This window comes from Lissotriton vulgaris, chromosome 2_1, assembly GCF_964263255.1.
Source record: "Lissotriton vulgaris chromosome 2_1, aLisVul1.2, whole genome shotgun sequence".
In the NCBI taxonomy this organism is placed as follows: Eukaryota; Metazoa; Chordata; class Amphibia; order Caudata; family Salamandridae; genus Lissotriton; species Lissotriton vulgaris.
Genome location: NC_141687.1, coordinates 463,399,147 through 463,413,248, shown reverse-complemented (window position 1 = coordinate 463,413,248; position 14,102 = coordinate 463,399,147). Strand labels below are relative to the sequence as shown.

At 45.1% G+C, this 14,102-nt stretch overlaps 1 protein-coding gene across 1 annotated transcript in view; it reads right to left on the bottom strand.

The window, feature by feature from the left end:
- Positions 1–14,102, bottom strand: part of HIBCH (3-hydroxyisobutyryl-CoA hydrolase) — a 1,142,718-nt gene that overhangs the window by 1,069,350 nt on the left and 59,266 nt on the right. The window lies entirely within an intron of this gene.

Sequence of the window (14,102 nt, the reverse complement as noted above, 5' to 3'; positions counted from 1 at the left end):
ACAATTGGTGTCAGGCAGGTAACACACGCCTTTGCATCTAGAATGCTGAAGACTGCAGAAACACACTACAGTACAATAGAACCAAGGATTTTGCCTGCGGGTGGGACATCAACAAATTTAGCACTTACCTGTGGGGACGAGAATTCAAACTTCTTGTGCATTCATTAACTGGAAGTTGTTTGGGAAAGGTCCTAACGAGGCTAGTATGTCTTTTGTCTAAAATGCAGGAGTACCACTACAGTGTAAAGCATTTTCCAGGGGGGAAAGAACTTCAGGGTTGATTGCCTATCATGCATGGCTGTGCTTGATGAGGACTCGGATGACAAGGATGACACAGAGCTTTAGGTGACAGCGGTGGATGCTGTAGAGGAATGTGCTCTTGTCACTGAGCAAGCTTGGCAGGAAGCTTTTGTAGAGGACTCTGTACTTAGTAAAATCAGGCAATTCATAGCAGAAGGCTGGCCCGAGGGCAGGAAATTGTCTGGGGAGTCAAAGTGTTTCTTCCAGGTCGCTGATTAGCCGTCTGTTCTTAATGGCATGATCATGAATTATTTAATCCACCGGAAAGCATAAGAGAGAACATTTTAATGGCTGCACACCGTGGGCACTTAGGTGCGGCCAAGACATGTAAAAGGCTTAAATTATACTATTGGTGGCTTTCCTTGAAGTCACAGGTTAAGTATTTATTGGATGTGTGTACTGAATGTCTAGTGGCTGACAAAAGATGGAGAGTAACACCCTTCCATCCTGTTCAGTTTCAGGAAAGACCATGGGACAAGCTTAGTATGGATTTTTCAGGACTCTTTTCTACCTAGCAACATCAGGTTTTTCATTTTGCTAATGGATTATCATTCCAAGTGGCTGTGTCACATGTTTTGTGATGCTCCTATTACTGGAAAAAGTGTTTGTAGTTGAGGGTTCACTCAGACCAAAAGAGACAGACAACGGAACACACTTCTAGTCTCGCAAGATACGCACATTTCTAGAACTTAATGATGTTCGTCATGAGAAAGTTTGCTTTCTGCAACCTCGAACGGTTTGATGGAAAGGGCGAACAGAATAGTGAAAAAACAAATCAAGACAGCACTATGGTCAAGGCAGGATGTGTAAGAATTAAAAATAGGATTTGGAGTTCCAACGCTGCACTACACAGTACCACTGGTATTCGTCCTTTTACACTGTTGGGGGAGAAAGGTGCGCATGAGTTTGTACCCTGCGTGGTTGTGGCGCAAGGCTATGTTGAAAGATGGAGAACCGGTGACTGCTTCAGAGAATGCCTCAGTGGGTGCTTCGTACTGCTGAAACAAAATGTTATGAAGGAAAGAGCAGACGCATTTAAGAGTTTTAACAACATGGATATCCATATAGGTGACTGGGTGCTAATAAAAAAACATAGAAGGGATATGAAGGGTCTGTCAAGACTTTCATCTCCTGTTCAGTCACTAGAGTGAGCTAAGGATCAGCTCTCCTCGGTCATAAAGGGTGGTGGAACAAGAGAGGTCTTGTTCATCTCTCTAACATGCGGGCGACAACCTTGATGAAATTATCCGAGGAAGAGTTGGATCAATGTGATTGGTCTGAGTGGTTGCAGAGCCCGCAGGAGGTGTCTGTTCCTCCGTTTTCCTCAGGTTTGTCCTCATTGGGGTGTGATGAAACATCATGTCCAGGGAAGGTTGGTGTGAGGGATGCTGTCAGTACAATGGTCCTGCGAGATGTGAGAAGTTGCAAAAGAAAGACACCTTGAAGGTTCAATGACTATGTGTGCATTCTAAAATTGCTGGAAGATGTAATAAACTTTTGAAATAGCTTGGAGAGGACATTGTGTAAGTGGTGTATGCATGTTTGCTATCATCATGTGTTGTTGTGAAACCACTTTAATATTTCTCGCTTATTGTACTTCGCGCTTAAGATACAACATAGGGTTTAAGTCCATGCATTGTTTTAAGTTTTATTTTAATTTTAGGTTTCATTACTACAATGTGTTGCCTCAGATAAAAAAAGAATTTTAAAAAAGAGGGAAATTGTGTAGTTTTGAACGTACTCGCGGGGTAGTATTGAATGTCCTCATGGCATCTCTGTGCACGATGAGGTTATGTTTGTGTTTAAGATTCATTCTATGTTCTAGAGTTGAATGGTATCTGCAAGGTCCTTTGCAACATTAGTCAGTTGCTGGATGTACCTTACTGCCCGGCCGACCTCGCCCTCGCCGAAACATTGCGCAAACGCAGAGATGGAAGAGCCTATTCTCACATCGCATGAACTCTCACTCAACAGCAGACGTTCCCCAACTCTGCACACTTTCAGGAAGAACCTCAAGACCTGGCTCTTCGCCTGAATCGGAGCGGCACAACCTCCACCCCCCTCCTCCACAGCGCCTTGAGACCCTCGAGGGTGAGTAGTGAGCTTCACCATTCCCTCATTGATTTATTGAGAGATGGAACGAGCATGTACGATACTAAGCCACGACTGGAAAATTGCCCTTACCCACTGCATGGAGGCAGAAAGAGTGATCTACCAGGCAAGGGGATGCCGGGGGAAGTGTTGTAGAATATGAGGAGCGTGGATGGAATTCTACATACTGGAATAAAAGTCCTGACGGCCCCTAATATGCCTTTGGGGATGGGAGACATGCAAGTTGAGGAGCCAGACCTTGAGACAAAGAATTGAGTCCTAAGGTCATATAGGAGGCGCACACAGAGAGAAATTACACTGATAGAAGAGGCAATACCTGTACTTGCAAAGTTTGGGACTTATCCCACACTATAATAGAGACTACAGGCCTTATTAAGAAGTCCACCCCAAACCGTTTCAGTGTTGGAACCGTCCGATCGTAGGTCAGCGCTTCCGACCTCTTAATTACAATGCGACCGCACATGGTGCGGTTGAAAACTCCCAGTTCTCTATAGGAGCTGGAGCTGCGAGCGATTTCCACCCGCAGATAAGCTCCTATAGAGAAGTGGGAGTTTGTGTAAATCCCTGCACCGTGTTGGAGGCACCATGACGGTACAGGGATTTACAGGGGGGCATCATAGGTGCCCCCAGGCTCCCAACCGGAGGCCGCGGAGACATGCCAAAGTCGCTTTCCGGCGTGCTTTTCAGGTCGGTAAGCCTGACTTGAAAAGTTTGTGGGAAACAGACAAGGTTATCCCAACAGAAGAAACGCCGTCCTTAAGGGATTATGTGACGGTTCTGACAGGCTGATGGGCACCTTGAGTCTGTCTGAAACCAGCCGGAATGACCGGCTGGTTTGACTTCCGACTGCCTACATTGTAATTAGGCGGTCGAAGTCAAACATTAGATGTCGGTCAGTAAGTCTCCAACTTGTGGTCGCAGACTTTCCGACCAACACCCAAATGAGGCCCTACAGGTCAATGGCTTATTGTTTTTGTACAACAGTAGGTGGTATATTGTGAGTTGTTGAATAAAGCAATTAAAATATATACAATAAAAGAACATTGCTAAAATGTAATATTCTAACTCCCTTTATTTACACCCTGGGGAAAATGCTAATTTTTGGGTGAGTAAATAGCAGCACGTTTGTTCTTCTAAATCGTCTGCCACAAATGTTGGGGATAGTGATTATATTAATTGGGGGGGGTGCATTTACTAATTCGTCCCGCAAACACCTGGGAGAGTGCATGCTCTCATTTATTTCAGGGGGATGGGTTACAACTGTAAAAATATTTTAGAGCTGGTGTTCAGGCACTACACCTTACTCTAAGCAAATGTATTCAACTGTAAAGATTTAGATTTGAAGCAAAACCAAAAGCATGGCAGCTGAAGTTTCTCCTATTCTTCAGTGGAAGAGGTCAGTTTAGGCCCACTTGCACGCAACACTTAACGTCATAGAAGGTTGCAGAAAAAGGTGATTGAGATGTTCCTGAATTTGACAATACTTGAAGTAGTTCCCATCTCCTAAATTCAGTTTGGCTTGACAGGTCCAGCTGCATCAGCACTTGAACTTTCTTGGCACTAATGACTTAGAAGAGATTCTCAAAATACTTAAAGTGTTGAGTAGTAAGCAAAATTGGCTAACACCTCATGGCTCTTTTCCATGCTTTGACCATACACATAGCTTGGCTCTCCACGTACAGATTGGAAATTCAACTGGAGATGAACACAGGTCTGACCTCCGTACTTCTTTCAAGGATGCATTTTAGTGGTGTTCAGTAGCTAAATCTGGCCTACATTAGAAGGCTGGTGGGGGCAGGGTGCGATTAAGTGGTGCTACTTGATCTGAACTTTTTTTTCTGATCGTTTGGTACCACAAACGTTATTTACGAGGCACATCAACTGTTTCCAGAATAGAAAAACCTAGCACTACCATTTTCTCCATATTTAGATAACAATGGTGGCTGGAGACATTTGTAAGTGGTGAGACATAAACGTTGGGCATGACTTTTATATAACGAGCGATGTGAACACGTTCAATTGACAAACTTGGGGTCCAGGGTGAGTCCCTCTCCCAAGAAAGAAATTAAAAAAAGATTGGCAAAAGGTGCATTTTAAAGCAAATGAATATAGCGATAAAGCAACGCTTATTAATCAGTGGGAACATATTGTCTTGAAATATTAAAACACATTACAAACTGCCCCATTTCTTCCTGTATTAATTTGTTCAACAGTTACTGTAATGTGTTTATTGTACAGCATGACAACTTTAGGCCTTTAAAATGTATGGTTGCCCAGTGCCTTGCACTGCATGCAGCATTACGTTTGGAAAAAGATGCTCCAACCAGACTTCAAGAAGCACCCACAGATGATGGCTGTAACCAGTCATATAGAAATACATGCAGACAGGTCTTTAAGTAAGATGAAAAAGTGGGGGCTCTCTATAAAGGAACATATCAAATAAATGTCTGTGATTCCCATGGTGTGCCACCTGACCGGTATTTTGGTTTCTATCTGAGATGTAATTTTATCCAGATAAATGCCACAACAACAGAATAGAGTTCTGTGTAAGGAGTTTGGCTTTCAGTTATGTGTGCTTTATATTAGATATGCAGCCTCTTTTTCTCTGTGTATCTTGTCCATCTGCATATCTTCAACCCCCTCGCTTTCCTCTTTAGCATTCTCTTTTCACTCTTCCCCGAATGCACTTCACCGCCGCCAACATGCACTGCACTCCATCAAATGTAAGCACTTTAATTTCTCTTACTTTTGCATTGCAAATATTTTACATCTGTGTACCCCCTTCACACACACATATCCATAGAATTTCAATTGCAAATGGAATACACAAACTTTGACCTGTGTGCTCTGCAGAGATCCCCACCCACTGACAGGCACTTTGTTTGGCTTCAAATCAAATCCCCTATCAAACACCTGCCTTGACATGGCTCAAGCCTCAAAGTATGATACAGATAAACAACATTTTACAATTTTTAACTCTTAAGTAAAGCATGTGAAAAAAGAGAGGAACTAAATCGCTGAAATGTGTTGACATTTTTAGCATTCATTGTTTCCAAGTCAATCCATGTTTTTGGCATCAGGGTTAATTTAGGGGCATGAAGACAGGGCCAGTTTTAATGTCGTAATCAGAGAACTGGCCACTATAAGCACATGTTCCACAGGAAGCACATATCTCTCGCTTTGGGCTTGACTCAGATATTTGGATCAACTTCACAAGGGAACAAGAACAAACCCTGCTCCTTATTTGGATTTGGAGGAGCAAATACCACAGCTCCACTTCTAAAGGAGCAAGCAATGTGCAGCAAGGGCGTGGGGTGTCACAGTATGGGAGATTAGAGTGATGAGGGGCCTCAGTACAATATACATAACACAACTATAGCTTGCAAGCACTTAACATTACGGAGAACAAGGCACCAGCTTAGACTTGCTTGCCTCCACTCTCACGTATGACGAAAGGGTGGGATCTACGCCTTTGAATGATGGATGTCTGAAATCACGCGGGGATGAAGTGTCTGATGCCTGAAACCATGACGCTCATTGCGTTACTGGCCTACAGAGTACATACAACCAGAGATAACAATGGCAAAGAAGGGCTTTAAAACCAAAAGCCCTGCGTTGTGCATCACAGTTAAGAAAGTTGAATTATTGCCTGACTTCTGTCTCTTGCTTCAGAGCGAGGCGGGCAGGCAGCCTGAAAAAGACAACCCAGACTTAAATACATCAATTTATTTAGCGATACAATCATATCTCTAAATAAATCGATCTATTTAATATTTTTTTATGTAAATGTGTAGGAATTCAGAGAGGCGCAGTCCCTGAGCCCTAATGGAGGAACCGCCCCTGATAGACAAGAAAATTCTGCTCAAGATTTTATACTCCATGCAGGTGAGACATCCTCCTTGCTTGCTTGCCTTAGCAGAAACTGCCTCTTCTTTTGAGACATCTGTTCATATTGAAGGACTGGGTTCTGTAGGACCCAGCGGTGCCAGGGCACAACACCTGAAACCTTCGTGGGTAACCTGCTCCGGCGTACAAATCACAGAGACACGGGACACTTCCTTCGGCGTCAAAGATTCAAGGTTTATTTGCTGCAGGGAATACAGTAGTCACGACAAGCAACACACGTGCAACTTGGGGAGACTGCTTCAAATTGGTTCTGTGGATCGCTCCTTTTATACAGTTTTTACCCATAAGACAACATGGCACACAAAAGTTTACAACCCGGTTCCCACCATCATCCCCCAGAGGGGTCGCTTTGGTCACTTTGAACCACACAAGGTCCGGATCATAAGTGCGGAAACATTTGGCGGTTCCCAACTGTAAAAACCCATCTTCCCAACATTAGTGCATTCCAATCGGTAATAAACAGATCGAAATAGGAACAAAGACAGGTGCAGAGGAAGACGGAGACAGTGGGGAGATCGGAAAGGGTGTAAAAGGGGAGGTATCGGGAAACACGAGATACAGGCATCAAAGGGACGTGCCTAATGAGATGCACGGCTGAGACAATAAGTCCGTGCAGCAAGATGAGCCTCGAGCGGCGCCATCTGCCTTACAGTAACATCCCCCTCGTCATAAAGACACTTACAAAGGACATGTGTCTTCCGCAAATATCTTGGGAGTCCCAGGGTCGCGAAGCGGACAACGTCCGTTCGCTGGCTACTTGAGGGCAAGAGACAAAATGGATGCCGTATCTAAGATGGAACCCGTGGGTACAGATAGAAATACCCACGTAACAGACGAACAGTTTAGGTTAGCGCAGCGAAACTGCGCACACTCATTAAACTCGTCATTTGCGGTTCTTAGATACCAGACTCGACCATATTCGTGCGAGTCGAATGCACCACTTATAATTGTCACGGAACCTCAGACGCTCCTTTTGCCCTCATGTAGGCAAGCACAAGTCGGAATCATATTCGATATTCATCAGACCATCAAGATGTTGCTGTAGCATAGCTCTGTCCAATCGAGTCCCCTTGGTAACAGGTGGCTGTCTCATACACGTTGTAGCACAGAGGCCACATAAGGCAGGACCACACTGCACACAAAGGCAACACGTGAACAGGAACACCACAACGACTCCGATGATCATCAGAATCTTCCAACCCCAAGTCGACATCAGGCCCCAAAACCATCCAAGTAGCGTCCAATCCCCTACTTCCACGTGTATGGATTCGGAGATTTTATGCAACCTCGAGATGGCTTGATAAACAGTCGGAGCGTTATCCGGAATGAAAATGCAGCAGCTCGAATGGATCACCTTACATACCCCACCCCGATCTGCTAAGATGACATCTAAAACCATACGGTTTTGTAACGTCATGAGTCTCTCCGCCTGAAGTTCAGTGGTGATATTACCAAGGGCACTGGCAGTAATATTAGCTGTCGATTCTACCACTCGAGTCAACTGTCTCAGGTTCCTACTATTAACCATAGGTCCCCAAAACGGGAGGAAACCCTTGAAAAAGTCTCCTGCCTCTTGACCGGCAGTATCCTCTTCGCTAATTACGCCTCTCACAACTCTAGTCTTGTGATAATCGGCATCTACAGTGAACGTCGGAGGCAACAGATTTGCAATGAAACATGAGCCCATAAAGTCAGCGGGCAACCATGCATATGCACGATCATAGCAGATAAAGTATGTACCCTTGGCAGCCAGAAACACAGGGGACGAGAACATTGGCAGAATGTAATTTTCAGTGCAAGCACTTGCTCCAAGTCGGGCTTGCGATCTTCGACCACGACCCATGAGACAAAAATTACCAGTGTGAGGTACGACCCATATTGTAGGCGAGCTTTTAAGCTGCTTTTCGCTAGTGAACGCACTATATTCACCTCTACTTAGGACCCTATAGGCTTGTACCTCTTGTTCGGGAATAAGCGAAGGATCATAGATATCGCTATCTAAATCCTCTATTGCTATCGACAAAGGTTTTTGATACGAGGTAGGACCAGAGTAGGGGGAACGTGGTTCTCGAATGGGGTGGAAACCCAGTGCGCTTCGAAACATTGTTTGAAATGCTCGAGCGGACCCTTGGGAACTATACGGTAACACCAGATATGGGATTCCCTTATCCGTAGTATGTGGCATCAACCCACACACCCAACAATTAGTAGTGTTAACCACTAACTGATGTTGATGAAGGAGCTGAATAAAGGAATTATTGCGGAATTCCACACGTCTAGCCTGCTCATGTTCCGGTAACATGTGAAAGGAATGAGGAGAAACAGTAGAGGTAAGGTTAGGGTCAGAAGTAGGAGTAGGTGTAGCAGAAAGTAAAAAGTAAGACATCATGTAATACACCCCACCCGCCAAAAGTGCAGAAGCAGTCAGAAACAATACAAACAATTGGAATATAAAACATTTGGTACGACTGAGTTGTTGCAGCTTGAATCTATGAGCTTGTGCTCCTTCCAAATCGTTCAGCTTCGAGAATGCCATACCCTATGACCGTCCGCAACGTTTCTTGACGCACTTCGTTCCGTGTAGCAATAGTCAATCCCAAGGAGTTCCCAGGAACCGACGGCCTTTAACCTAGCGTCAAGACCTACTATCCAGAAGGAAGTACGCGCGCGGCCCTACGGCCTTCAGTGCACAATATGTATATGTATATACAAAAACAAAGTCTCTCAGCTGTGGAAGCAAAAAGTATAAGGAATGGAGCTTAATATATGTATAGGAATAATTTACAGTAATATGAATGTTCAAAACTGATCACGGAAAACGGGATAATGCAATTGTCAATACAACAAAACAGGATCTTTTATTAGTTCTTAGTACGAGATCGCAGAAAGTATCGGGTTTTCCCAGAACGTGTCTGCTCGTCGAACAAAGGATCCGTTGAAGAGACAGCGTCCTGCTGATCAGTTGGGTGTTCTGGTCTTGAGTCCTTTGATGACAATTGTTCAACAGAGTCTTTCTGCTGCGCTGAAGATTCTCCAACAGGCTGCGCGTCGCTGAAAGGTACAAACGCTGGCAATGCTTCGGTTTCAGTTGATGCAATGCCTTTCCTTACCCACGGGTCTGCCGGCAAAGGAATAGGGACCTTTTTGGTATGGGTGGCATGCACCCAATTCTTACGTCCCTCGAGACGAACGGCAGTCCTCGTGGCCAGGAGCACCTGATAGGGTCCAGTAAACCTCGGGTCCAGGTTATTTTTGCGTGAAAAATTTCTCGTCACCACCCAATCTCCGGGCTGGAGCTGGTGGCCTGGACCCTCCGTCTGCGTCGGCAATGCGTCGTAAACCTGTTGGTGAATTAACCTCAGTTTAGCAGTCAAGTCATGTAGATAATCGATCAACATTGGATACTCAAGATCAGAAAACATTCCTGGCCTAGGAACCCCCCACACATTCGCAGGACGGCCGAACACTATTTCATAGGGGCTAAGCCCTACTCGGGAGTGTACAGTCGCCCTAGTTGACAGTAATGCTAAAGGTAAAGCGTCAGGCCACGAAAGACCAGTCGTAGCCTGAATCTTCGCTAGCTTTAGTTTAAGGGTGCCATTGTACCCTTCAACCAAACCAGCTGACTGGGGATGATTGGCGCTATGGAATTTCTGATTAATTCCAAGGCCTTTACACACACTCTTCATCACACTACCCACAAACTCACTTCCATTATCTGACCACACGACTCTAGGCATTCCATATCGAGGAAAATATTCCTTCAATAGGATTTTCGCAGTAGACAAAGCAGTATTGTCTTTGAGGGGATAAGCCTCAATCCATCGGGAGAATGCGCAAACCACAACTAAAACGTATTTCAGGTTATTGCATCGCTCCATATGGATGAAGTCCAATTGGATCACCTCAAAGGGACATGAAGGGGGAGCAAAACTGCCAGGAGGAGTTGGGGTTCCTTTGCCAGGATTGTACATCATACACACCATACAATTCTTCACCAGACGTTCAGCACATTTCGTGATACCATCATTCTTCCACACAGGAGACAGCAACTTACAAATACCTTTCGCGCTAATATGTGCTAACCCATGCGCCATTGTCACAACGGCCAGCACATACGCATCGGGCAACAACCATCTTTTCTGATCCGACAAGTCAATCCAACAACCATTCGCATCCAACTTTCCCGTACTTTCTTTCCACTTCGCCTTTTCAGTCTCGGTGGCCTCATTCTGAATTTCTTTCACGCTCTCAATAGTGTCTTCACACATGCTCGATTCTGTAGGCCACCTAACCGAACTCGTCACATACATTCGAGTGCTAAGGTTCCGGGCAGTCTCCTTAGCAATCTCATCTGCAAACGCATTACCACGACCAACATCGTCCGTCACCTTACGATGAGCACTACATTTAACAATCGCTACTTGCTTAGGCAACGTCAGTGCATCCAAAAGATCATTCACAAGCTGTCCATGCTGAATCTTCGTACCATGCGACGTCAAGAAACCTCTCTCTCTCCACAATCGTCCAAAACTATGTGCGACGCCAAATGCGTATTGGCTGTCGGTAAACACATTCACACGTTTCCCTTTTGCTAACACACATGCTCTAGTGAGAGCGATCAATTCTGCAGCTTGGGCAGAATTCTGATTCAACCTTGCAGTCTCAACAACAGTATTCAACGTTACAATAGCATAAGCAGTAGTCACATCACCATTTGGCAACTTAAAACATGACCCATCCACATACAGTGTACCATCCGGATCTTCCAATGGGGTGTTTTTAAGGTCCACTCGACCTTTTGTTTCTTCTTCAGTCCTCAAGTAGCAATCATGCTCTGCTACTTCATCTGACTCTGCGCTAATTGGTAACAAAGTCGCCGGGTTCAGAACATTACAACGTTTTATCTGAATGTGGCTTGCCAACAACGTTAACTCGTACCCAGACAACCTCGCACTCGTCAAGTGCTGAGTTTTCGTACGATTCAAAAGAGTATCGACCGCATGCGGAACCATCACCGTAAGCATATTATCCATGACCAATCCTGCTGATTGTCGGATGGAGACCGCAGCTGCCGCTGTTGCTCGTAAACAACTCGGCAATGCTCTAGCTACTGGGTCCAAGGTCGAGGAAAAATATGCACATGGACGTTGCTTACCACCAAAAGGTTGCGTTAAGACACTCAAAGCACAACAGTTCCCTGATCGACGTAATAGTCGTCTACATTGTACTGCGCAGATCGTCCTTGCGATGATCCACGTTGATCGAAACAATTATTATTATTAGAGGAGTTATCAGAACGATCATTCTGAGTCCCACGACCTCTACCGCGTGATGCCTGCTGCGAACCACCACGACCTCCTCTAGATGAGTTACCACTATTTCGTTCATTCAAAACAGGGCAATTGAATTTAATGTGTCCCTCCTGTCTGCAATAAGCACATTGATTGTATCCTAACGATGACCTTTGGGAGGAGGAATCATTACGTGGCTGTGATCGATTCGGTTGCGACTGCGACCTATTCTGTTGGGATGCATTCTGATTTAAACGCGGAGGATATGCTTGTTGAAGCAACACTTTAGATTTTAGTTCTTTCGTCTTTTTATCAGCACGGTCGTTCTCCTCTTTCTCTCTATTCTCATAATATTGTGCTGTAGCCAATATCTGAGCTGAAGTAGAAACGGCCCATGCACTTTCCGAATTCTTTAATTTACTGCTCAAATCGGGCAATAAGTTTGAAACAAATTTATCCACAAACAATCGCTGACCACCCTCGGTACCCATATCCTGTCCACTATGGTCAATGAATGCTTCCTCGAACCTCGTAAAGAAGTCGGAAACATTCTCGTCCTTCTTTTGCTTACAAGCTGATAATTTATCCCAATTTACCCTCATGGCTGGCATAAGAGTTTTCATTAACGTTATTATTCGCTGAGGAAGAGCAGTAATCATCTGCTCAGGTTTAGCCCCACCAGTCTGTAACCCATCCGCCGCCACAATGGCAGCCCAATCACCACCTAATTCATTCGGATGATTTTCCTGACGAATCTTAGCCCAAACAGGTTGCGGTACGACATTGCCGAACAACATATCAATATCGGCAAGATTCATTATCGTAGCGTCTACAAGCTGCGATAATTCTTTGTAATACCCTGTAGGATTTTTGCGAGGGTCAGGCAAAGATTGCTTCACCTGTAGCACTTCCGAGCGTTTCCATGGGAGATGTATCTATACTCTCTGGAAATAGGGCGGAACGGGTGGAGCAGCTGCAGGATTACCTGGCATCCACAGCGGTGGCACTTCACGCATGGGAAACTGACCAGACTCATCTGGCAGTCTTTCAATATCCTCAATAAACAATGCATGAGGTATCGGAGCGGGGCGAAAAGATAGCAACCGCTCAACAGCACGTCGAACATTAGTATCCACTATCAGTCCATTTGAGAACTGAAGCTGAAGATCAGACAAAGCGGCCAGCACCTCGTCAGGCGCATCAGCCGATATCTGATCGCGAAGGAACTTACACATTTCATCAAACACGTATCTTTGGGTAGGTATATTAAATTGACAAAATGTTTCGAGTACAACACGGGGCGGATTTCTAAGAGGGTTTACCATCCAACCCATCGCCATATTATGTAGCGCAACACGTTCTCTGTTTCCAGGAAGCTGACTACGTCTCTGAGGACCATCGGAGCTAGCGGACCCATGAACAGGTCCAAGCGAATGAAAGAAACTAGCCGCAAGAGGAGAAGTACGAGAACGAGTTGAGGAAGGAGTATAGGACACAGGACTAACAAGTGAAGGAGTAGAAACAGTAGCAACAGCAGGAGTCAACAAAACAGGAGCAGCAGTGGGAGCAGGAGTATGTGGAAGCGGAGGAGCAGTAGGGATAGAAACAGGCAAAGGAGCAGGAACAGTCGGAAGAGCGGGTGCAGGCTGAGGAACAGGCGGAGGAACAGGCGGAAGAATAGGTACGGCAGGAACCACAGGAGCTGCAGCTGCGGTACCCTGTACGTACGGAGGTGGCGACTTCATGAGATAAGACATTAAAGGATCTTCAACTGGCTCTTCCTTCTTTCCCGACTCCGTAGGCAAAGCGGGATAACATTTATCTACAGTCATACGCTGTAATCTGTCAAACACTTCCTTATCCTTATCCTCCTTATTACGCTGAAACTGCTCTGCTTTCTTCACTATGGTAGCAACATTATCTCGCTGATTACGTTTATTCTGTCTAATTTCCTTCTGTCGGGCTTCTTTGCGCCACAACCGAAAGGCATCAAACATGGCCGGCCTTGATTTTCTTTCGAACAGTTTGATCTCTAAATTATCTAAGATCGGGGCCTCGAAGCTACCATGTGGTGGCCAACGAAGGTCACCGTCCTTCTTCGTGTATTTAATCCAATAATCATTAAAGGTAATCGGACCTAGTCCATGTTTACTATATAGTTCATAAGTGGGAGTTCCAACTGGAGGTATCGGACACGAGTCCTCCAGTCGGGAATCCGTACCACAAGGTCTGAAACAACTAAACAAAGTACTGCGACCAGGCATCTTGCACACTAGCCGAGTTTCACAAACTTCAAGGGTTACGGGATTTACCAAGTCCCAGTAAAGAAACAAAACCCTCGGTTTTTGGCGGCTGCAGTCGTCAAACAACACAACAAAGTACGCTAGCAAAGTGTCACCGACAAAAACACTCACACAGCGTTAACAATAAAAACACTCGCTAAAGTGTCAACAACCAAGAACTCTGGGAGCGACCCACAAATACTTAACT